Here is a 23,447-nt window from a genome sequence, read left to right as displayed (position 1 = left end):
TGTAGTCATGCTGTGCTGACTGCATATCCAACAGAGTTTTAAAAACCATAAATAAAATGGAAAAACGGGGCCCTTCAGTCCCGTCGCGCTGCGCACGGCCCGCGGCGCTGCGCGCGCACGTAACCTCATTGTGTTTTCTGTTCTTGCAGAGTCCACAGAGTTCGTTGTATTGTGTGTTTTTTCTTTCCTTTTTCTTCGTTCATCACCTTCGCATTGACCATGTCAGGTCATCAGAGGCGACGCCCGCTGTTTTTCATCAGGGAATTGCACGCATACGCATCGGGAGCGATCCCGTGAGCGTCAGCGGATTGCGTCCGCGATCCTAACCTCTCTCGAGGTTCGCCCGGTATTTATTACATTATCTATTATTAATTAGTGCTTGTTCACTAATACTGTGCCCATTGTCGCACTGTTATATCGAATGTCGATTTTCATCTGCTGGTTTCGAGTGAGTATTTACGTCATTTTTACTGACAACAGCTACTACTGTTTCCTGTTACCGGTATATATACACATGTATGATTAGTGCAGCAAGGATTAGTGCAGCTTATGGCGCGTAAGGTGCGCACGAGGGTCGCCAAGCGGACTTCTAGTCTCCGCGTCGTTGCTACGAGAGCGACTTCTAACCTCGCAGAACTTCGAGGGAGTCGCCACGTGGGACCTTCGCGGGATCTTTGCGGGATCTTCCGGTTCTACGTCTTGTGGCTGGTTGGTGCAAGCCGTAAGCGAAATTTTTCGCTTATGTAGTGTCGTATCTCCCCGACATCCAGCGAGGTGTCGGAGGATACTCAAAGACCGGCGAGTCTTGTCCCGCATGCAGACTTTACGACACTCTCGGACGGACCCGGCGAGGTATCCGTACCGTTGGCTCCCCGACATCCAGCGAGGTGTCGGAGGATATTGTTAGACCGGCGAGTCTTGCCCCACATGCGGACATTACGACGGACCCGGCGAGGTATCCGTACAGTTGACTCTCCGAACGGAACGTAGACGAGCAGACGGTCCTTGCTGGCCGGGGCGGCGACCTAGGTATGTCTCCTTCCCATCTTGCTCTTTGTAACAAGATGCACGATGAAGGAGGACATAACCGACTGCTCACTTCTACTGTGTTCCGCTTCTCTCTCCCTTTTTCCCTCCCTTTTCAGTGAATGTCTCCCCGTTAGCGTTGGAGGACCTCACACTGTTACCGTCCTCGATCCGGTGGCCAGCGCGACAATCGGGCATGGCGGACCTGCGGAGTTCAGGTCCAGGTCGGCTTCTCTTCAAAAGAACAGCCTCCATCACCACTACAGCATCGGAATTATCTATCTTCTTGGATGCTATCGCAATCGCGGTATTTTCCCGTCTTCGGGAGGGATTGAGGACTACCCTCTTCGGTGAGAGTGGCTTCTTTCAGCAGTGCATCGCAACCAGACCGGAACAGATCTGGTAATTTCATCAGCTCTATTATGGCGACTGCTTGGTCTAGTCAAATGACAACCGAGGTCCATTCTGTCCGTGTGGCTTTGAACTATTGGGGCAATGACCTTACGGAGCTCTCGAAGGTCGAATCTCTGTCTCCGGATGTCAGCAGACGGAGAAGGCACTGATGAAGCAGACGGATCAGCAAAATTGAAGTATCCGCTTGTTGACGGAATACCTTGTTTCGTCTCTTTCAGACGACGAGGATTGTTTCAGCTTGTCTGCCAGCCTCTACCACCGGTTCCTCCTTTTTGACAACGATCTTGCTATTCGTATCGGACCGCCGCCAAGCGCGTTCAGCAGTAAAGCGAGTGACGGGCAATCGGCTGGTCGAGCTGCATCCGATGTTTTTTGTCCTGACAGGCATTCACTTTAGCTTCCTCGACTTCACGAGTGAAATGATCTTCAGGTGACCCCAGTGGATCCATTTTTCCATCCGCAAGCGGCTATCGCTAATGGCTTGCAGAAACGGTTCGAGCGGCACCATCTATTGTGCAGTGTCTCCAAAGATGGCGTGTAATATGCCTTACCTGCAGGTTCATCAACCATCCGTCGGGCTTGTATCGCCCGACACGGCTCGATTTTTCTCTCCGTGCAGTGTCCCGACGGCAGGGACAAAACAAACAGTCCCTCCGCGTAATGTATCCTCCATCAATCCTCGCCTCACCAATCGAGAAGAATTTTTTCGCAGTGTGCCGCACCAGGACGTCGTCTTCCTGCTCCTGAGTTCGCACCTGACGCTACACCCGGCAGAATCAACGGGTTGTTTGATTGTCTGCACGAATCGAGAGCGAAAAATAACATTTGCTCTCAGATACTCGGCTTACCGACTATACGAGTTCCTTTTTCCGCATCACCGCTGTTCCGTTCTTATCTGTCGGAGTGGTTTCTGTCCGCGCGGAGAGCCGCTCACTGCATTGCGGACATGTAGCAGTTATGAGTCTTCACTGATGCTTATCACATTTAGCCTATGAGCTATTGCCTTTTTTGCAGAGGAATGCATTTCTTTTTAAAGTCACGCGAACTGAATACATTCCGGTCTCCATCTTATATATGGCAGATTGACGTACTATTGCCTCAGAATGCTAAATTGTACGACAGCTTTTGTGCATCTTGAACGCATCTCAGCTGGTATCGTTACACTCCTCTCGTCCTCCGTTATTAGTAACGAGCTTTATGGTTTTGTTTCGTGGCCTGTCCCCGACACCTTCCACTTTTTCTGCGACCGTCTGCCCCATGGTTAGGGCATTGCGACGGCGGAATTCTCAATCAATCATATTCTTCCACGATTTTCGGCCTTTAGACGCCCTGGAAGAGGTCTATCAAAGGAAGTTTTCAGCCGTCTTGGATCTATTCTTATTTCTGAATTTCTCTGTTCATTCTGAGCTCTAACCCTCCTCTGCATGTAGCTTGGGTTGCAGCTACGATTCTATCTCCCGACTTCTGGCAATGATACTGAATATCTCATGAAGTCCCCGGTGCTCTATCCGAGATTTCACGCACATGGTTGCTCAGCCGAGAGAAAGAAGTTTTTGGTTTTGGAGACTCATTCTCAATACTATGGCGGGTGGGTGTCACCCCCCGGATATCTGAGTACAGATTACAAACGGATTGGCGTTTTTTCAAACAGTATTTAGTGCGCTGCAGCTCGCTCTGGCTCCGAGGGTGCTTTGTTCTTTGATGTACCCCTAACGGGCTGGCGAGCTCCATAGAAGATTTCAAGCCTGCATTATCACCGGAAATAGACGGAGATGACGCGCACAGCGCAATATTTACTGTTCTCGTTTTTCATATTGCCTTCCTCGGCAATGTCATTACAGATGCCGCATCAGGATTTCCAGACATCGATGCTGAGTCACTACTGCCGACTCGGGCGTCCAATCGGACTGAGACAGCATTTAGTCTTCTCGTCGCAGAGTTGGTTGACTTAATAGCAAACGTAAAACGTTGATGCTTCCTGGTTCTTCGCCCCTGATTTAGGAGCGATTGCTGTGTTTCTCATAACTCAATAATATGATCTGCCTCAATTACTGGGAACTCCATAGGACGTTCACCTTCAAAGTGTGAAAGCAGATTCGTTTACCCGATATATTTGCCGATTCTTGCACTGTACTCTGCTATTGTATACTCCTTATACTATATCTAGATACAGTCCTTCTCGGTTGCTACACGACCCATACTTTCATTTTCTCTGTGTCTACGCCCGTTGGCCGCGTTGGCGTCTATATTTACTTATGTCCACCGCTGTTACTATGACACTACTCCTTCTTCTCGTGCCAGGATCCAGTCAATATGCTACTCTCTCACAGGCATTATATCTCCGCTTACCGTCATTCGCTATGGGTTAAGCCATCATTCGAATGCCGGACATTCGGATAACGTCAGCCGCTAGTTGCGCGCAAATGCTATCTATTTTTCCCGGTTTTTTCCATCGTCTGGACCTGTGTATTGTTCCTTTTGCGTGCGCACTATCTCGACCTTGCCAAGAATCTTTATGCGCTCGATTATATCTTTTTTCTTCTATCCTGCGTGATAATAACGTATTCTTATGCAACTATCATCGCGAGCCTTTTGGATTTCGTTTTATCAGGAAATCTTTACGTTTCTTAATCCGACATTTATGCCTTGTTATGCGAGCTACTTATCTTGGTTCTATTAGTTACTTCTGTCTTCCGTCTTTTCGAAGGAAATACGGACGATTCCCACATGTGGCACGTATCGGCCCTCCTGCATAATCAGTTCGCTCGTGAGAGGAATATCACTCATCTCGCGGTATTTCCATGTCATCTTGACCCGACGATGTCGCTCCGAAAGCACGGCAACGAGCGTGAGCTATGTTTTCGGTTTGTTTTCCATCTTCGTTACCCCAGCTGCTTTGATTGCGGACTTATCATTATTCCTATAGTATTATTATACTCGTCTTATAGCAGTCTCGTAAGTCTCCTATTGTAGACTGGATGTGATCCTTATTTATCTGTTACTGTTCTCATTCTTTTGGCTGGTTTTTTGCGCCCACCGGTGCGCCCAGTTCCTTTCTTTGGCAGATGTACAAGCTTTTTAATGTGACTGCTTCCTTGGATTTTGTACCAAGTGTTATGTTAATTTGGTACTTCTCGGCAAATCGTGCTTTGAACAACTACATAGTTCTTTATCCATCCGGACGAGACACCAGGCATAATTATAATCGAACTTCACTTACAGGTAAGTTCGTTTAATTATACAAGTCTTTATGATGTTACATCGCAGTTTGAATTAATACTAGTAATAAATGTACTCTAAACTACAAGATCGCAAAGAACTATACAGATGAGCAAACTTATCTTCGAGCCACTTATCTTGCTTGGATCGAACCGGAACCTCCGATGCCGTGAATCTGTCGTAGAGATCGCAAGATTAGCTGAATCTGGATATATAATAATATAATTATAGACAAAGGTATAATAATCCGATTTTTATTATTTCATTTAAACTCTTTAATTAATTACTGCAAGTTGAATTTTATGAAAGAGTATTTATCTCTATTATGAATAATAAAACGTAAAAATTCGACTTTTTATTTAATTTAAACCTATTTTATTTAAACCTATTTACCTTACGATTACTTTGCGCCGCCTGATGCTGTTCCTGAGTCTCCTCCTCCTCACAATCAGTTTTTGGTGGCACTCGTGATAATGCGGCACTTTCGATAAGGTAATAATACGCAAAAAAATGCGGTGTTCTTGATGTGATGGCTTTTGCGCAATTTACGACACTTATATCCGAAATTTTGGTCGGCCAATATTTAGCGCGAATTTAAAGTACCGTCTCATTCTCGACGATCTTTGGACAATAGTGCATGATAAAGTTTTCAAGTACATACTAATGTATTTAATTAAAACTATTGTCATGAAAACTATTCCCTAAAGTTTTGTGAAATGCGTAAAGTGCGCGTTTGAATCGATTGAAGCGATATTTGTGACGCGCATATTGCTATTTGTTGATTAATTCGATATCAATGATATATGAAAAAATAAGAAATAGCTATATTAGTCTCCTGGCTGCTTTATTTGATGGCTGGATATAGATTTCAAATTGTAAAATATATTCTTCAAAAAACATCTGTCTGAATATATTTACGATGCAGATTCGCAATATGTTCTACAGAGTGCTCCCCTGCAGTTAAATGGCCAAACTTGAAATATGAATTTAGGACCTCAAAATAAAAAAAACATTCCTCTGAAAGTATGCTCACAAACGCTTCGTTTAAGAGATATTGATTTCTGAAGTTATATTATAGAAGTATAATGTCGAAATATCTCTTTTTTTGGTTTAGAACATCATAGGTCATCGACATTATGTTTAAACTGTAAACAAAGTTCCGTCCATTTGTACAAAATAATTGTTAGTTTGTTAAATGCTTTCGTAGAATAAATTATTATCATGCACAAAGTTGTCAAAGAACGCGGTATCCAGTCGGAGTCATTACTGCTTACGAAATTGATAGCCACAAAAGCTTCAAAGTCAAAATATTATCATGCTTTATACGTATTCAATTCATGGATATGTCGATATGATATGTTTATATGGATTTTGTAACGGAAATATATCCTATTGTAATTGTACCCTGCTCGCAATGAGTATGTTGCGCAATTTCCGAACAGAAAATTGCCGAATAAGATAGCATTCTTTTTAAAATTTCAACGATTGAGGGAAACTGGGTCATTTAATATGGTCCTCCGGGCTGATGAAAGTTTTGCACCGTTGCAAACTGAGAGAAGATCAGCCATCATATTGCAACATTTTAATCAAAACCCACCAACAAATATTCGAAGATCTGGTTCAGAGTTAGGAATTTCGCAGTTATGTGGAAAACACTTTCAGCTCAGATTGACGTCACTCATATCACCTTCAACGTGTTCAGTATTTATTACCGGCTGATATGCTACGCTGGAAAGCATTTTGCAGTTGTTTTTAACCAAAATACTGATCCACAATTTTCGCAAAACATTTGTGGAGAGATGAGGCCATATTTACCAGACAAGGTATTCTCAATCCAAGAAATAATCATGTTTGGCCACATGAAAATAAACAAACCAATGAACAAACAATTTAATAATTAAATTTTGATTACTGTAAAGTAATAAAGAGGATAAACCTAGATTATTTTGAAATTATTTATTTCTAATAGTTCTTGTATCTTGTAACTTTTGAAGTCTCTTAAACGGAGTGCTTACAAGCATACTTTCAAAGGAAATTTTTTGTGGTCCTAAATATTTCAAGTTCGGCCATTTAATCTGGAAGCACCTTGTATATTCGTACAATGTGATTATATCTTTTTATTTTAACGTAAAATTAATTTTATTTAATTATATTTATAATTACTTGAGTATTCGATTTTATTGCATTGAATTATTAGGGGAGACGGAGACAAAAGTACCATTTTGCATTTAAGATTTTATAACAATTAAAACATAATAACCATGCAAAAAGGATATGTACCTTAATTTAGATGTAGAATTTATTTGACTACAAAATTATATTACGTCAAATTTTGCAACTTAACTAGGAAAAAAGTTATTACTGTTAAAATGATATGAGGAATACTGATACAATCGTCCCAACCTCCGGGACGGTTGTACTCCGGGACAGTAGATGGGGACAATTGGAGACAGTTGTAACTTACAACTGTACCGTGGTAATTTTGTCCCCGGTCTCCCCTATATGAATAAAATTATTATATGTAATCGCATAAACGTGATTAAATGCTAAAGCTATTGAAATATTTATGATTGGAAATGTATCGCGAATTTTAGTACTCAAATCTCCATAGAATTATTATAAATTAAGTCAACGCGTTAAAAACGAATACGCATTCACGTATGTTTTCTAATAACACCAAAAAGTCATAATTATTATTATAATATCAACTTATATTATAGAGAATATTATTTGCGTCGATGTAGTGTCAACGGATGACAACAGAATATGCGCAATCTTGAATTTAAGATTGTTGATATGTGGTACCGGTAATTTCCAAGATGCACAACATTAGGTCAGGGATGTACATGTGTGTATAAATATATAATACTTATTATTGACTAGACTGCATTATAAAGAGAGGGAAAGACAAATTAATGGACTTAGAACGTACGGAAAAAATTAACTGTAATGATTGTAATGCATGCTACATAGGACAAACTAAGAGACACCTAAAAACGAGAATTAATGAACATAAACATCCGTAAACATGTCAGTGACCACTCGGTGGTTCCGTAAACACCATCTTTTTTACGAACATGATTTTAATTGGTTAAAACCGGGTATTTTGCATCACGAGAAACATAAGAGGAAGAGGGAAATAGCAGAAATGTTTCTAATTAAAAAATATAATACATCGATCACTCTTCAAACGGACACGGACAATTTGCCGGATGTTTACGATAATATTATTAGACGAACTTAGATACTTGTTTGTTCTCTTTTAGTCGCGATACATGTTTTCCGTGCTGCCTTTATTCTTCAGCTAACCATTACGAGATGAATGTCAGATGATATTAGCATGTAAGTGGTTTTATAAATTGTATACGATCTGCATAGTTTGCCAAATCTGTAACGTTATCATTTGGTTTTTTTATAGATAATGACTTTATGTACTAATATTTTCACCTGAAGAGGACCAAATTCTATCGTCAAAATGTAGTGTACACCTTATAGTTAAATACATTGCCAGTCAGGTCGAAGGAGAGTTTTTTATTTTTATTAATACTTATTTTTATTCATTATATACAGTTTTCATTTAAAATTATAATTTTATTAATTTTATCATTTAGCTCTTCGTGTATACAGATTTGCAGTGATGCACGAATTCTGTCGCAGGAGTCGATGCGAACTCCTACTAAACTGCTATTTATATAACTTTTATAGACTTGTAACATTTTCTTTTATCTCTCTCTAACTGTTTCACGGTATATGTTGACCTTTGAATGTTTATTGTATTTATAAAAACAGCAACTGAACATATAAGTTCATAATATTTTTTATTCTTCGCTATAAAATCGAATGTTTTTTCATTTGCATATGTATGTATATGTTAATCTTGGAAAAAAATTTTATTTCTTTGAGTAGTTAATAAATAAAGATGTTAAAACAGAAATAAACATTTCAGTAAAACAGACGACTTCAGGATCCTTTTAGAGATGAAAGAAAAGAGTAAAAGCTCGCAGTAAAGTACGACAAAAAATACTAAAGTCATTAAGTTAACGCGACAGATCTGCAGTTTTTCCATTAAGTTCTGTTTTAAACATTTAAGTGGTGAAGAGTTTCATGAGAGGAATGAAACACTTTTGTTCCAGATGAGACAATAAACGATTTTTATTCAATAAAAATTATTATATAATATTGTATAATATCTTATTTTAATATTAAACAATTATAATATCTTATAATTGTTTAATATTTTTAACATTTTATTTGATAAAGTTATAAATATTTTACGCATCAACATCATACGATATTATATTTTCTGAATCTAGAATGTTACAATTTTCGCATCTAATCTTTGCGGATTTCATAAATATACAGTCAGTCTGTGACTTGCTTTATGCGTTATTTTTATTTTGCGGTCAAGTTTCTACATTTTCTATCTTTTCAAATGCTGATAAAGACGACTGTTTCTGTTTTACAGATAGTGGATAATACAGAATAATGTTTTGTCTGACAACGCTTATCCGACCGCTGGTACTTCTGGTGGTATCATGTTTTAAATAAATAGTCCTGAATAAAGATATAGAAAGACACATTTTTATTTGGTTTTATTACTATACCTACTTTTTTGAAACTTGAAAAGAGATTTTTTTCTATATCCATTTATTATCATACATTAATACAAATTGTCAATTTGTATTAATCATTGAAATTATAATTTATTAAAACCATGTACAGAAATGCATTAAATATAATTGTATCCAACTTTTTACATAAAACTCTAAAAGAAGCATTCTCATTTCGATAGGTAAATGCAGTACAGATTTCTCGTTGAATGCATATCATTTTGTAATACTAATTGAATACTTGAAGACTAATATGAAAAGGGCTAAATAACTTTCTGATGGATCACCATACGAGATTGTCAATCTACGTGAAGGACGTGAAATGACGGTAGAGCGATCATGTTAAACGCGGATAGACGAGGGGGTGCGTGCAGCCCCGTCTCGAAGGAGTTACAGGTGGTTGTCTCGCAAAAAAAGACACGAGAAAAAGAACACGAACCCGTCGCCATGGGGTGAGAGAAAAGAAAGTGGGGTAAAGAAAAATCCGCAGTGAAACTGGTGCATAGCACAAGGTAAATCATCACACTGCTGGAATGAATAAAGATAATAATAAGCTCTGTAGAGATAAGGCGCAATAGAAGTATTCTCATATGCCATTGCAAGAGTGAAACTCATGAGTCGAGCAGCCTGACAGAGATCCTGTCACCCTACTTTTATCATTGTGGCTGGCCTAAACCCTCTGTTCAGAGACGGAAACTCGCGACTCGTCTCTTTTATTATTATATTTATTGGGGTTCTCGGGATGTGGACCATCGTTATTACTATCCATCTATTCGGTCTACTAAACCGCGAGAGAGATTTCATCATCACCTTTCTAGAGTGGCAGCTTGTTTGCCTAGTCAGATAATACAGTGACATAACGTAAGTTGCAAATGGCAGCCAACACTGAGAGATTGATTTGTAATGTCAGGACCCCAGTTTGATTCTCATCAGGATCGCAATTCTCCGCAGTGGCTTTTTCCAAATACTAATGGATGATATTTCCCCTTCGTACAGAATGACCTCGTTGCAAGATGCAGTTTCAACTAGCTATCAACTCTCTTAAAACTTGAGAATACATATGGAATTTTTCTTACATACTTTTTCAATTCTTGGAACTATATGTTCTATGATCTAGCTTTGACAGGATTGATTTTACTGTCATCTATTGTATAACTTGGCTGTAATGTTTTGATACTTTCAATTTGTTTTCCATTAATTGCAGCTACAACTTTGTCACTGTCCAGCATCGTAACGTGGTTTCAATCGATGTAATGAACTTCGACGTTTCCGCTCGTAACCTATAAATTACATTTATAATTAACACACCTTCTTTGTATAAATATTTTAAAAATTATATACGATTTACCTTATTTAAACCTTATATAATCTTCTTCAGTAAAAGTCACCGATTGTACAGTCGGTTTCAAAAGAATTACGGGTGACGGGTGGTTTTGGTACTTGTGTCACATTGTATTCATGTACAGCAAGTACCTACATGCTTGTAGATTGTTGTGCATAAAGCTTTTTTCATGTCCATCGAAAATTGCTTATTCAGTTCCGATGCAGGTGCATGACTGATAAAAGTATCCAATTTCTCATCCCAGTTAATGCATTTGTTCAATTCCAAGAGAAGCTCTAGAAATCATATTGTATATTAGAAAATTTATTTTTCAAGTATAATAATATATCTTTATAACTAATAAATGATAATGTACCTTCCCACTATTAGCTGGTTGCAAATTATCCATTATACCTAGAACATTATTCTGAAGTCCTTTAATCGTAGTAAAATGTAAGTACTGATTTGCCATCGCTTTCAACTCAGGTGCACCATCAATGAGTACTAAACGGCCTTGCACATTCATTGCTTCTAATCTTCGTCCTAATTCAATCGCAATTATTAAACCAAATGAATAGCCTATCATTACAAAATTCTGTCCCAGCTTATTTCCTTCAAGAATATGCTGAAACTGTTGAATACGTCATTATATCACTATGCATAAAAATCTTCAACTGTTTATAGTATAATATTATTCACAATATAATTATAAATTTACCCCTACAAACAAAAATTAAATTTCATTAAAATATTTTCTAATTATGTACATGAAAAACCTGTTTCATACATCCATCCCTCCCCAAAATAAAACTTTTTAATTTTTTTCTTAATTTTATTTTTTATTTCAGTGGATATGTTGTACGAGAGGAAACTTGCTCACTCAAGGAACAAATAACGTTCTTTATTAGTTATGTGACATGTCTTGTCGAGTGTTGTGGTCATGTTGCAGAATGACTTGCCTACTTCCACTTGACTAATAAATGATCCTTTTTGTTCTAATTCATTATTCAAACGAATGAGTTGCTAACTGTTGATAATGCTCTGAACTAACTGATCAAATTCTATATATATACCATACCAATCAGATTCTATAATATATCTAATATTATAATCAGGGCCGCATTTATACTTTTAGAGGCCCTAGTCGCAACATCATTATGAGGCCTCAAAAGAACAAGTCTATTTCAGTTAATTAAAGTCATATGTAGTTTATTGAAAATAAAAGTTGACATTTCCATAATAACTTTTTTTAATAAAAGAAAACTAACATAGCACAATTGAGTATACATATAATTGCATTTAACAAAGTATAAAAATAAATCAGTTCAAATTTAAATTAAACAAAATTAATAATTAAAAGTTTTTTTTTCTGGCTTTGGTTTTAGCAAATATATCTATCTCATCATAATTAATCGAGTCCATTACATCTGATTCAATGCATAGTAACGACAGGTCACTTGTTTTATTTTGGTGTAAGTTACTTCTTAAATAATTTTTTATTCGTTTCAACACTGAAAATGAGCTAATAATTTAGCGGCATGTATCTTGTTTATTAGCGTTCGGCACCTCGTTTCTAAGATACGCGCGGCAAGAGGGGAACAGTGGGAGTTGACAACGAAATCGGCCAGAAATGTGCAACTAAATCCCGACACTGCTATATAGCATATGTTAAATGGACGTGCCGCGAAACTGACAAAAGATCGCGGTTCATTATATCTATTACATAAAACGAAGTTAACTTCGGTTGGGTATGGCTACGCGATAGAACCTTAAAAAATAAGGAATAGCGATAAGCTAAAAAAACATCCACAGTTCTATTTCTATTTTCATTCTTCTACAGTTGTGAAATATGTAGATGTAGGAAACAAAATAGCTATTACCCCAATAGCTTTTTGCCTCGTTGGTGATATGCTCACGTATATGAATTTTATGGAATATAGCAGTTTTTATTAGTTTTATATTTTAAGGAAAGAACAATGTATTTCAAATGGAGGTCGGAGATCACACAAATTTTTCAGCAGCCTCTAGTTTTTATATTATGAATTTAATATTTAAAAATAAATATTTTATTTTGCAACTATATAACTAAGTTGGTTTTTATTTGTGAGAAGGTAAGGTTTTAAAATGTGGCCCCATAGGGAGTGAGGCCCCAGCTTGCACCTGATGCGCCTTATGGTATATAAATGCGGCCCTGATTATAATATTCCTAATAATATTAAATTGAATGCACAATAACATCTTTTTGATATGAATATTGAATTTCAGAATCAATATCGGGTTCAATCCATGAATATAAGTTTTATGTGTCACAGCACTTTTCTCTAAAGCTGAATAAATCATATTCGTGGACCAGTAGCATTTTTTTCAATTGAACCACGAACATGATGCAGTATCTAATATATTGCTTTTCGGATTCCATCATGTTTACTACTGCTTTGCGAGATTATGCTGACAGCTTTGTCACCATATGTAGTGTTTTTAAAGTGTTAAAGTTGAGGCTTTAAAATCTCAAAACGATAAAAAAATCTTAAAAAGTAAAATTTTCAATGGCAACGAGAAGCGCAGACGAAATATTAGGTATGCAAATTGCGAAATGCGATGCTTTTTGTTGAAAAAATTCAGTTTTTATTTACTTTTCGTTATCGAGAAAAGATTCACCTGTTGTTGATAGTTAGAGAAAAACATTAAGAAGTGAATTGATATTTCAAAGATCGACGTATTTAATATTTTTTGTAATAAAAACAGAATTTCTTTTAAACACTGCATTTGTGCACTTAATATTTTTTTCGCCATGATGAAAGTCAAATCACGTTCTTCATTTTATCAGGTTATGTAAAACTTTTGAGAAAACGGAAATGTTCATGAAGAAAAAGAAAATGCAAAAGAACGTCACTGGTAAAAATAATGAATTTGTCATATTAGCAATAATTTATAATTTACTATTAATAATTCACAAATAAGTTCTAGTATTTCTCACTCTACTGAAATCTCCAAAATTGACGTTCATTGACGCAACGAAAAATATAACAAATTTTCCTTTTATTTTCCATTTTATTTTTCGATTTCAAGTTCACGAACTATGGAGAAGTCAATCAGCACAATATGCATTACTGGGCTATGGAAAATCCAAGATGCTTATGAAGAAGTTGAATTAGCAGCAACCATGTTAACATTTGATGAGGAGTTATCGGCGATACATTAATTGAGCTCTATTTCTTCATGGGACGTTGAATTACAAAATTACAGATAGTTTCTAGACCAAACATTACTTTTATTACTTGATAAATTATCTTATGAACAAAAAATGCGTATGTTATATCCAGATTGTTGTCCAGCGCGCTTTTCACATCAAGCTTGAGAAATATTAAATACAGGTTAAAATAATAGGGAAATAAAACGAGGATATGTATTTTAGGATCATTTCTTCTATTTAATAAAATAAATTAAATTAAATTAAAAATTTTAATTGAATTAATAATTATTTAAACTCTACTTCTCCGTTATTTAATCTCGAATGACTTGGAATGTGTGGTCATCGAATTTGAAAGACACTCTAAGTTTTCTCCGCGAGAGCAATAAATTTGCGCGAATAGGGAGGCTCGCTCAATTTCTGCCGGACTGCTCTACCGAACGGATGTGCATATGACTGTGTTCTCTGCATTTGTTCGTACTCGATTTATTCTTGAGTTAATACACATTAGTTTCTCGTAACATTATATTAGACACAATATACTTAACGAAATATATTATACTTGTTTACTGACTATAAACGCAACATACATTGCTTATGCTTATTCGAGCAGTAACATAGAAATACAGTAATCTTTGTACTAGAACATATATTCCTGGATATATATTTTATTTATTCATGCAAAATACAATCACAAATACCATCATGTTCTATAACAATCGTATAATAAAACATTTGAGTAAATGTAAAATGTAAATGATTAGGGCTGACTTCATTGATTCTATATATTTTAATTCTATAGATTCTATAATATTTAATTTAAATTAGGGACAATCTCACTAATTTCATTAATTTTCATATATTTTTAACGACATCGCTCCGATTAATTTACAAAAAGTTTAACCGTCGTTCATTCTTTGTAAAGTTATTGAAATTGGTGAAATTGCTAATCCTAACATTTACCAGAATTTATTTTTATCTTCTAGATATCAACATTGTGTAACAAAACTATATTACAGAAAGAACTATGTAATAGATTAATATACTTTTATTAAATTTCTTTTCATTTTTTTTCATTTATCAATCTTGATTCTGCTACGTTCACAATTTCAATTTTCAATTCGCTTTCCATTGATGGAAGCTAGAACGTCATCACTGTCCACTATCGTAACATGATTTCCATTAACATAATACACTTCGATATTCCCTGTTGTAATCTGTAAGTCACATCTAATTAAAACTGTTTCGTTGTATAAAATATATAAACGTATTGTTAAGAAATCATACTACTTACTTTACTTAAGCCGTAATCTTCTTCAGCAAACTTCACTGATGATACAGTCGGTTTCAAAAGTATTATAGGTGATGCAATTTTCGGCATTTTCATCACATCGTATTCACGGAGAGCAAGTAAGTGGTTGCACATTGTACAAGCTGCTTTTTTCATGTTAATGGACAATTGTTTACCCAATTCCGATGGAGGTGCATGACTGATAAAAGTATCCAATTTCTCGTCCCAGTTACTGCATTTGTTCAAGTCTAACAGAAGCTATAAAAATTATATTTAATTATAATTATATTTTATTATAAAATTTCTTTTTCAGAAGTGATAACTGTGATAACATACCTTTCCACTATTTATCGGTTGCAACATATCCATTATATTTAGTAGAATATTATTCTGAAATTCATCAATTGTAGAAAACTGTAACTGTTGTTGTGCTAGTACTTTTAGGTATTCCGGTGCACCATCAATGAGCACTAATCGGCACTGCATCTTTAGTTTCTCCAACCTATGCGCTAATTCAATAGCGATTAATGATCCATATGAATAGCCTACTATTACAAACTTCTCTCGCAATTTCTTACTATTCACGATATGCTACAAAAAGGGACAAAAAGACAAATAAAAATGTAATATAGCACAATAAAAGTACATAAATATTCTTTTATGATATTATCTTTGTATCTTCTTCTACTTTCATCATTTGCAAATTGCAACATACAAATATCAATTATAACATATACAACTATACATTATAAATATAATATACATATATGTAATAAGATGTCAAGAGGATAAAAGATTCATACTTGCAAAACACAATCGGTGATTCCGCTTATTGAAGTAAAACTCGTACCAATGTTGTATATTCCATACTGTATACAAGTAGCTGAAGCTTCAATCTTTTGCCCTAGCGGATCAAATATACTTCCGGAACTTTCGATTCCAGGTAATAAAAATATATCGTATTTCGTATTGTTTTGTTTTGTTGGAAGATCAACTAATACATCGAATTGCTCCCCGCCTACTAAACGTACGAACAATTTAATACCAGCTAAGTTCACATCTTGATCGGATGTGGTGCCATCGTCCGCATTCTCCGCTTCAGTGTCAGACATTTTTTTGAGTTTGGCAAAATTTAAAGTACGGATATACGGTACTGTAAGAAACGTGTCAAAATCCCGTTCCAAAGTCTGCTTTATTTCGACGGCCATTATAGAATCCATCCCAAGCTCAGGCAACGGCGTCTGGTGAGATATACTAGTCAAGTCCTTTATACCTATAATTAAAATTTAATATTTTAGTTTCTGTTGTTAGATCTTATATATAATGTATACCTAAATACTTTGCGTAACTTTTCATTACACTTTTAATGCAACAAACTTCATAACTTACTCATAATATTAGCCACACAACCAGCAATATCGGTTGCACCAAAAGAGCTAGAGCGTTTCTCAGCTACAACCATGCTTGCCACAATGGGATGTTCCTGTAACAAGAACTCCTCCAGCTTTTCTATACAGGAAGATATCTTCTGCTGCAAGGTACCACCGATTATCATTTCTTTGTCATCGTCCATCATATTGGCTACGATACCGACATCGCCCACAGCACCCTACTGAATCGCTAAACCATGTAAACCTTCTCGCGATCTTCTCTCGCAAATCCTTTCCATAATGGAATTTGCCATGCCATAATTAGTTTGTCCAGCATTTCCTCTCCCGCAAGAAACTGAAGAGAAAACAACAAAATATCGAAGCTGTAGACATATCTTTCTAGACAATTGGTCCAAATTTTTCGTGGCCCAAGCTTTCGCTTTAAAAGACTCTTGAAATGTTTCTGCGGTATGGTTTTGACACAGTTTATCATTCAATACTACAGCCAGATTAAATATAGCATCGATGGGCGCCAGCATTTCTGCTGTTTTTAATATATGTTCACATTCGTTGATATTTGATGCGTCAATGTTAGACATTATTGAAACATTTACTCCATATGATTTCCATAATTCAATCTTCCTATGCTGATACCCGTTCTTTATTCCAAAACGTGAGATTAACACAAGATTGCGTGCACCTCGAATAACTAACCAATCGGCTAATTCCAAACCAAAACCGCCTAAACCACCTAAGATGACATACGTTTTATTAGCAAGACAATAATAATGCGGAAGTGCGAGAATAGGTGCGTTTACAAAATCATCTTCTTCTTGTACTTTAATTATTATCTGAAATTGCAATATTCAACATGTTACGATAATACATCTATATATCATGCTGTGCTTTAATCATACTTTGAAATGTGTTTTAAATACCTTTGCGAATAATATTAAGTATTAATTGACTTACTTTTCCAATATGTTTTCCGGCTGCCATGTATCTAAACGCAGCCTCCACTTCATCCTTCTGAAAAACTTTCCTGACAAGAGGTTTTACTGCTTCGGCTTTAAGATTTTCATCCATTACAGTGTAAACATAATCTCTTATCTTCTCGGGAGCCAAGAAAACATTATCCAACATAATACTGAAAAATTTAATTCCTTTTGAAAGAATTGATAAATCCAATAAATTATCGGACTGAAGATCATATTTTCCAATTTCCAGAAAGCATCCGCCTCTCGCCAGGCAACGGATAGACGCTTGAAGTTTTTCTTCGGCTAAGGGATTCAATACGATGTCTACGCCACGACCTTTGGTCTGTTGTAATATCATTTGCTCGAAGCTGGAATCACGCGAATTTCCGATGTGACTCTCCGGAATAGATGGAAAGGTATCTCTTATGAATTTTCGTTTTTCTGGAGTGCCCACGGTTGTAAATACTTCACAGTCCTTGTGTAACGACAGATGAATCGCTGCCTGTCCCACGGCTCCAGTACCCGAGTGAATTAATACCTTGTCACCTTTCTTCATTTTTGCATGGATATATAATGCATAACAGCACGTACAGTATGCAATTGGAACTGTCGCGGCATCCTGCAGAGTCCATTCCTCTGGAATACTCCAACATAGCTTTCTATCGATTTGTTGCATATTTGAGATACACCTGAAAATAACAAACAGTTATTTTTTTATCAGTACGTAAACCATTTGTACTTATAAGTAGTAATTTATCTTGATATTAAAAGTTAAATTAAACCAGAATCAATAGATAAGTAGATCTTACAATTTACTCTAAAAATTTTTAAATATAGAATTACCAATATACAAAAGTAATCCTTGTAAATTCGACAATGAACAAAATGTACTTTTGGATAAATTGCTGTGGAAACATACCGATTTTCGCAAATTCCCATTATTCTGCGACCAGCATTGTCGATGCCAACATATTCGAAGCCTATATAAAACATTCCTCAAGCCGTCCACGAGATGCGAGTGAATCCACGGTGACTTTGCCAGTTGCAATCATTACGTCTTTAAAGTTAATAGGTGCGTAAATTATATGAACGAGATCTTGGTGTTGATAATCCATTGGGGCAAGTGCACCTTGCAACCAATTAAGTGAACTCAAATCACCAGGGACCTATTAAAAAGAATCAAATTAGTTATGGATAAATAATAGAGTCAGGGAAATCAATTTAGAAAACAATTTTACCAGTTGATTAACAAACGCATGATATACGGGCTTTAATGCCAGTGGATCTACCGGAAGATGTCTGTACGATCCCCACACTTTTCCCGGATGCAAAACATTTATAATAAGATCGAGTTCAAGTTGCTGCGCGTACAATGGTTCCTGTAGAGAAAAGTCTGGTGCAGTTTCGTCCTGAATAAACACTCCTCTGATTAATTCACCACCGGGTTCTTTCCTCAAACAATTGACAAAACCTAACAATCCACATTCTGGATCCTTTTCACCAACCAATATTATTCTCGCAGCGGTACTCGATTCAATATCCGCGTTTAAACTTCCTTTGAGTTCCTCCAGCCACGAAAACTCATGATTATTCACGCGTACAACTTTTGTTTTCCTAGTTAACTGCCGTTTCTTCTTCAAAAGTGTGATATGATGATTCTCTTTTATGCGTTTCTCAAGCACTACTACCAAACTATACGTTTTTGTAATATTTGTTAGATCACTGTTTGTAACAGGTTTTCCTCGTACCAACAAAAAGCCATTGTCTTGTAAAGACAGTAATGCTTCCTTTAATGTTTCGCTTTTGTCTTTTGTTAATAAATTAAATCCCGTGACTAATATGGCATTATCCTCTCTAGAAAACGTTTTTGTCCGTGAAATTGTGATACTTGGAGGAAATGTAATGCCATTGAAGCGATCAGTTCTTGCAATCAAATTAATGGTGGGTTGAATTAATGGTAAATTACTCAAGATTTCGTCGAATAGTGGAGACTCTAGTTCTTCTTCTGTAATATTGTCACAATCTTCAATCAACTCAATGATATTTGGTTTCATGATTTGGTGATGCTCCAGAGCGAGATGTGTCGACAAGATCACATTATCTTTGAAAGATATTTCAGCTCCATCGCGATGAGGTACAAAAGTGTGCTGTTCAATAACAGGAATTGCTGTCGTCTTTCGATATGCTATAGGGCTAGCCTTTAAACCACTCATTTCTATACCGCCACATATTATTGTATCGTAGTCCCTATATGTTTTAGCAAGGAACCCTATAAAGATATATAAAGAATAAAATTTTCAATTGATTGAATGATGTTATTTTTGGCAACCAACCTTCATCTTCGCTCTTCCTATTGCGTACGTATCGTCCGTGCAGTTCGGTATCAATTACCAATTTTTGTATGCCCGTTGGAATGTAAAGTTGTCTGGTATCTGTACCAAGTATTTTTAATTGCAGTATACAATCCATGAATGTCACCCAATTAGAGTTCCAAATTATATGTCCTTGTCGCCCCGTAGTTGATGCACTTTTTAATCGTCGAAATAGTCCATTATATTGATATCCGCGTAATTTGAGCTCCTTGTAAATATCTTTTGTGGTCATCATTTCTACTTCCTCGTTATCTTTTTGTAGAAAACTGCATGATAGTTTTTCGTTAGCAATATTCGTGGGAAAGCGAATCCTTCCGCTGACGACGGCATTACTTCCTTGTGTTACTTCGAAATTTCCGGTAGCTTTAATGAGGTCAAAAATATTACATTATACAAATATTTACTTTCATCTTAATCAGTTCCATGGGAGTTCAAAAGTATCGTAAAACAAATTTCTTATACAAGCATTACCTTTCTGTAACGTTATTATTAGTTCTATAGATCCCTGTTTCTGCAGATGCGTTGCTCGGAGAAATTTAACATCTTCAAATACAACCGACGTGATGGCATATAGCTTCTGCGCCAACATGCAAAGCGTTTCCCAAACAAGAATAAGATATCTTGTCGCTGGCACTAAGATTCGTCCGTCGATTACGTGACCGCTAAGATATTCCATCTCTAGATCAATTAATACCACAGTGACAATTCTTTCGGCAGAATATATGCGCTTTTCCAATGTGTGACAATGCATTGTATACAACTTCGTAGAATGATTCCACCTAAAACATTATACGAAAAATGCTTCTAATATATATCGAAAAATCAAGAAGAATGACCTCCTGGTTGACCACCCAAAAGATGGTACGAGAGTTGGACTTCAACGTCCCAGGAGACTTAGTGAAAGGGAAAAAACAAGACATAATCTTAGGAAGAAGAAGAAGAAGAAGAAGAAATCAAGAAAAACAGATAGAAAATGAAAATTATATATTAAGAAAAGTTATAACTCAATTTGTTCATGACTTAAATATTTGGGAAATAATATTCAGTATACCTGATTGATGGCGAAATCATTGGTGTCCCGCGACTGACAGGAAATTGTACAGTTGGATACAAATTTGCTAGTTGCAGCTGCGAACCGGTATTGTATATCTTTCCTAAACCTTGCAAAAATATTTTAACATTATCCTTGCGATGGTGTTGAATCAATGAGACATTCGTGTCAGAAAAATCCTTCATAACATTCTGAAGACTTCCATGCGGCGCAATTTCTATAGTTATCGCGTTTTTGGGGATTAACTGTATAACTTTTTCGAAGAACGTTGGACTTAATAGATTGTTCGTGAAATATTCAGCATATGATAATTTCGTGTCACAAACTGAACTTGTCCATACGTGACTGTTCGTCATTGTTTGCGGTATTATTCTATTTAAGTGAGCGAGAATCGCTGCTCTTGCAGGGACGAGATAATGGCTATGAAGAGGGATATCGTTGCAGTCGAGTTCGTTGATAAGAATATTATTAGCCTGCAATAATTTTAATATATTAATATATTAATATATTAATATTTTTTAATATAATATATTAATATTTTTTTCATCTATAATATGATACATAATATATCAAGAAGAAAGGAAGAACCTGCAATTTAGCTGCAAATGACTTTACTGATGCCTTTGGTCCACTCATGCAGCAATTATTTGGACCAAAGCTGGAGATTTCAATATCTGATGGACATATGCTTTTTACTTTCTCATAACCGAGTGCGATATTCATCATGGTACCGCAAATAAGTTTTGAGTCATTTAACGTCAGCCCGATATAATACGTAGATAGCATCACTTGTTCAATGGTAAAAGTGTTGGTGATATATCCGCAACAGAGTTCACCAACTGAATGACCAATGACATAATCTGGCGTGATGTTTATGGATTTTAAGAGATCAATTAATCCAATCTTAAAGAAAAAAGATTTCTTTATACTATAATATAATATGTATAAATTTTATGTACTACACTATGATTACTTGTATATAGTTCTGTAGAATTTATTATATAAGACAACTAGCATCCCCCGTCACGCGGGCTTCGCCCGCGATATTATGTGTAGAATTAAATAAAAACACATTTTACCCCTTCTCACCCGTTAGGGGTGGAATTTCGGAAAACCCACCCTTAGTGAGCACCTACGTGATAGTAGGAATATACCCTTAAAATTTCAAGTCGATAGGTGCAGTGGTTCGGGCTGCACGTTGATGAGTGAGTGAGTGGTATTTGGCTTATATATACAGGGTGTCCCGGGTTTTAACCGACAAACTGCGGGAGCATATTCTACTAGTGGAAATAAGAAAAAATTCTTATATCGAGTTTGCTTAGAAATGCTTTATTACAAAGTTATAAACCAATATTGAAAAGAAATATGAGATAAGTAACAACGGATTTTTTCACAAAAATAAAAATTATCTACGCAATGATTTAGTGACGCATTTCAAAATGTTGTCCTTGCACATCGATACAAGCTAGACATCGACGTAGTACAGAATTTGTTACAGTACGACATTCCTGAAAATTTTGTTGCATCTCAGTAACTGAATTAGTAATTCGTTGCTTTAAATCTATCTGGTACTCTCCTGTTAGGAAATCTACGTTGATACTCTCGTACGGCAGCTCGTGCATTTCCGTCACAGAATCCATACACGAAATCAATATCAGTGTATTCCTCATTTGAAAACACTTTTGGCATTCTGATAGTAATTGCTAGTTGACACGACGATTGAAATCTAACAGCTACTGTTGTGAAAGTAACAATCATACTGAATCGTTTCAACATAGTGAACATGAATACATGTGAATACACATAACATAAACATCTTCGACCTTCCAAATTCTACACTATGTTCCGTTGTTACTTATCTCATATTTCTTTTCAATATTGGTTTATAACTTTGTAATAAAGCATTTCTAAGCAAACTCGATATAAGAATTTTTTCTTATTTCCACTAGTAGAATATGCTCCCGCAGTTTGTCGGTTAAAACTCGGGACACCCTGTATATAGATTAGTAAAAGAATATTTAAAATTTTTATTACCTGCATTACTGTAATGCCCACGAGTGAATTCAATATGTTGTTGCAGTTAGTTTCTTGTTCATTTGTTAATATGTCATTGACATGCACTCCATGTGGACTTAAAATTTTATCGCATCGTTCTATAGTTTTAGAAAATACTGGAAATTGCAGTAGTGCTTGTCCTGTCAACATTAAATACAAGTTTAGTTTTAAATAGGCAGTTAGATTTCTAATCTATGTATAATAGCACTTATGTGTGCACCCATGCACCCGTGCCAAGCCATTGGGATCCAATTCCAGAGAACATGAAACAGACTGGTTGTTTTACATCTGAATATTGTTGTATTTCTTATATCGGTTTCAATGATGCTTCAGACTCAATGATAGTGTACCCTCTGTAAGAGTGATTTAGTATATCGGTAGCAAAAATGTCATGGAATAGTCGAATATATTTAATATCTATTGGCTGACTCTCGATCTAACATACATAAATTTTGCATTAATATACTTGCTTAATTTTATAATAATAAGATCGGTGCGTAAGTTCTTACCGATGGGTCGATGAATGGATCACCTTATAGGACGGCTCCTTC

At 36.1% G+C, this 23,447-nt stretch overlaps 1 long non-coding RNA gene and 1 pseudogene across 1 annotated transcript; one reads left to right on the top strand and one right to left on the bottom strand.

Moving 5' to 3' along the window:
- Positions 1 to 60: 60 nt before the first annotated feature.
- On the top strand, positions 61 to 8,180 carry LOC105280675. Its single transcript, XR_003406346.1, has 2 exons — positions 61 to 7,507; positions 7,926 to 8,180. It is a non-coding gene; the product is annotated as an uncharacterized LOC105280675 (long non-coding RNA).
- A 6,729-nt stretch (positions 8,181 to 14,909) lies between these two features.
- Positions 14,910 to 21,706, bottom strand: LOC109611052 (annotated as a pseudogene).
- Between the last annotated feature and the right edge of the window lie 1,741 nt (positions 21,707 to 23,447).

The sequence above is a fragment of the Ooceraea biroi genome, chromosome 3 (genome assembly GCF_003672135.1).
Source record: "Ooceraea biroi isolate clonal line C1 chromosome 3, Obir_v5.4, whole genome shotgun sequence".
In the NCBI taxonomy this organism is placed as follows: Eukaryota; Metazoa; Arthropoda; class Insecta; order Hymenoptera; family Formicidae; genus Ooceraea; species Ooceraea biroi.
The sequence above is the reverse complement of the archived record's forward strand: the minus strand, read 5'-3'. Positions and strand labels throughout refer to the sequence as shown.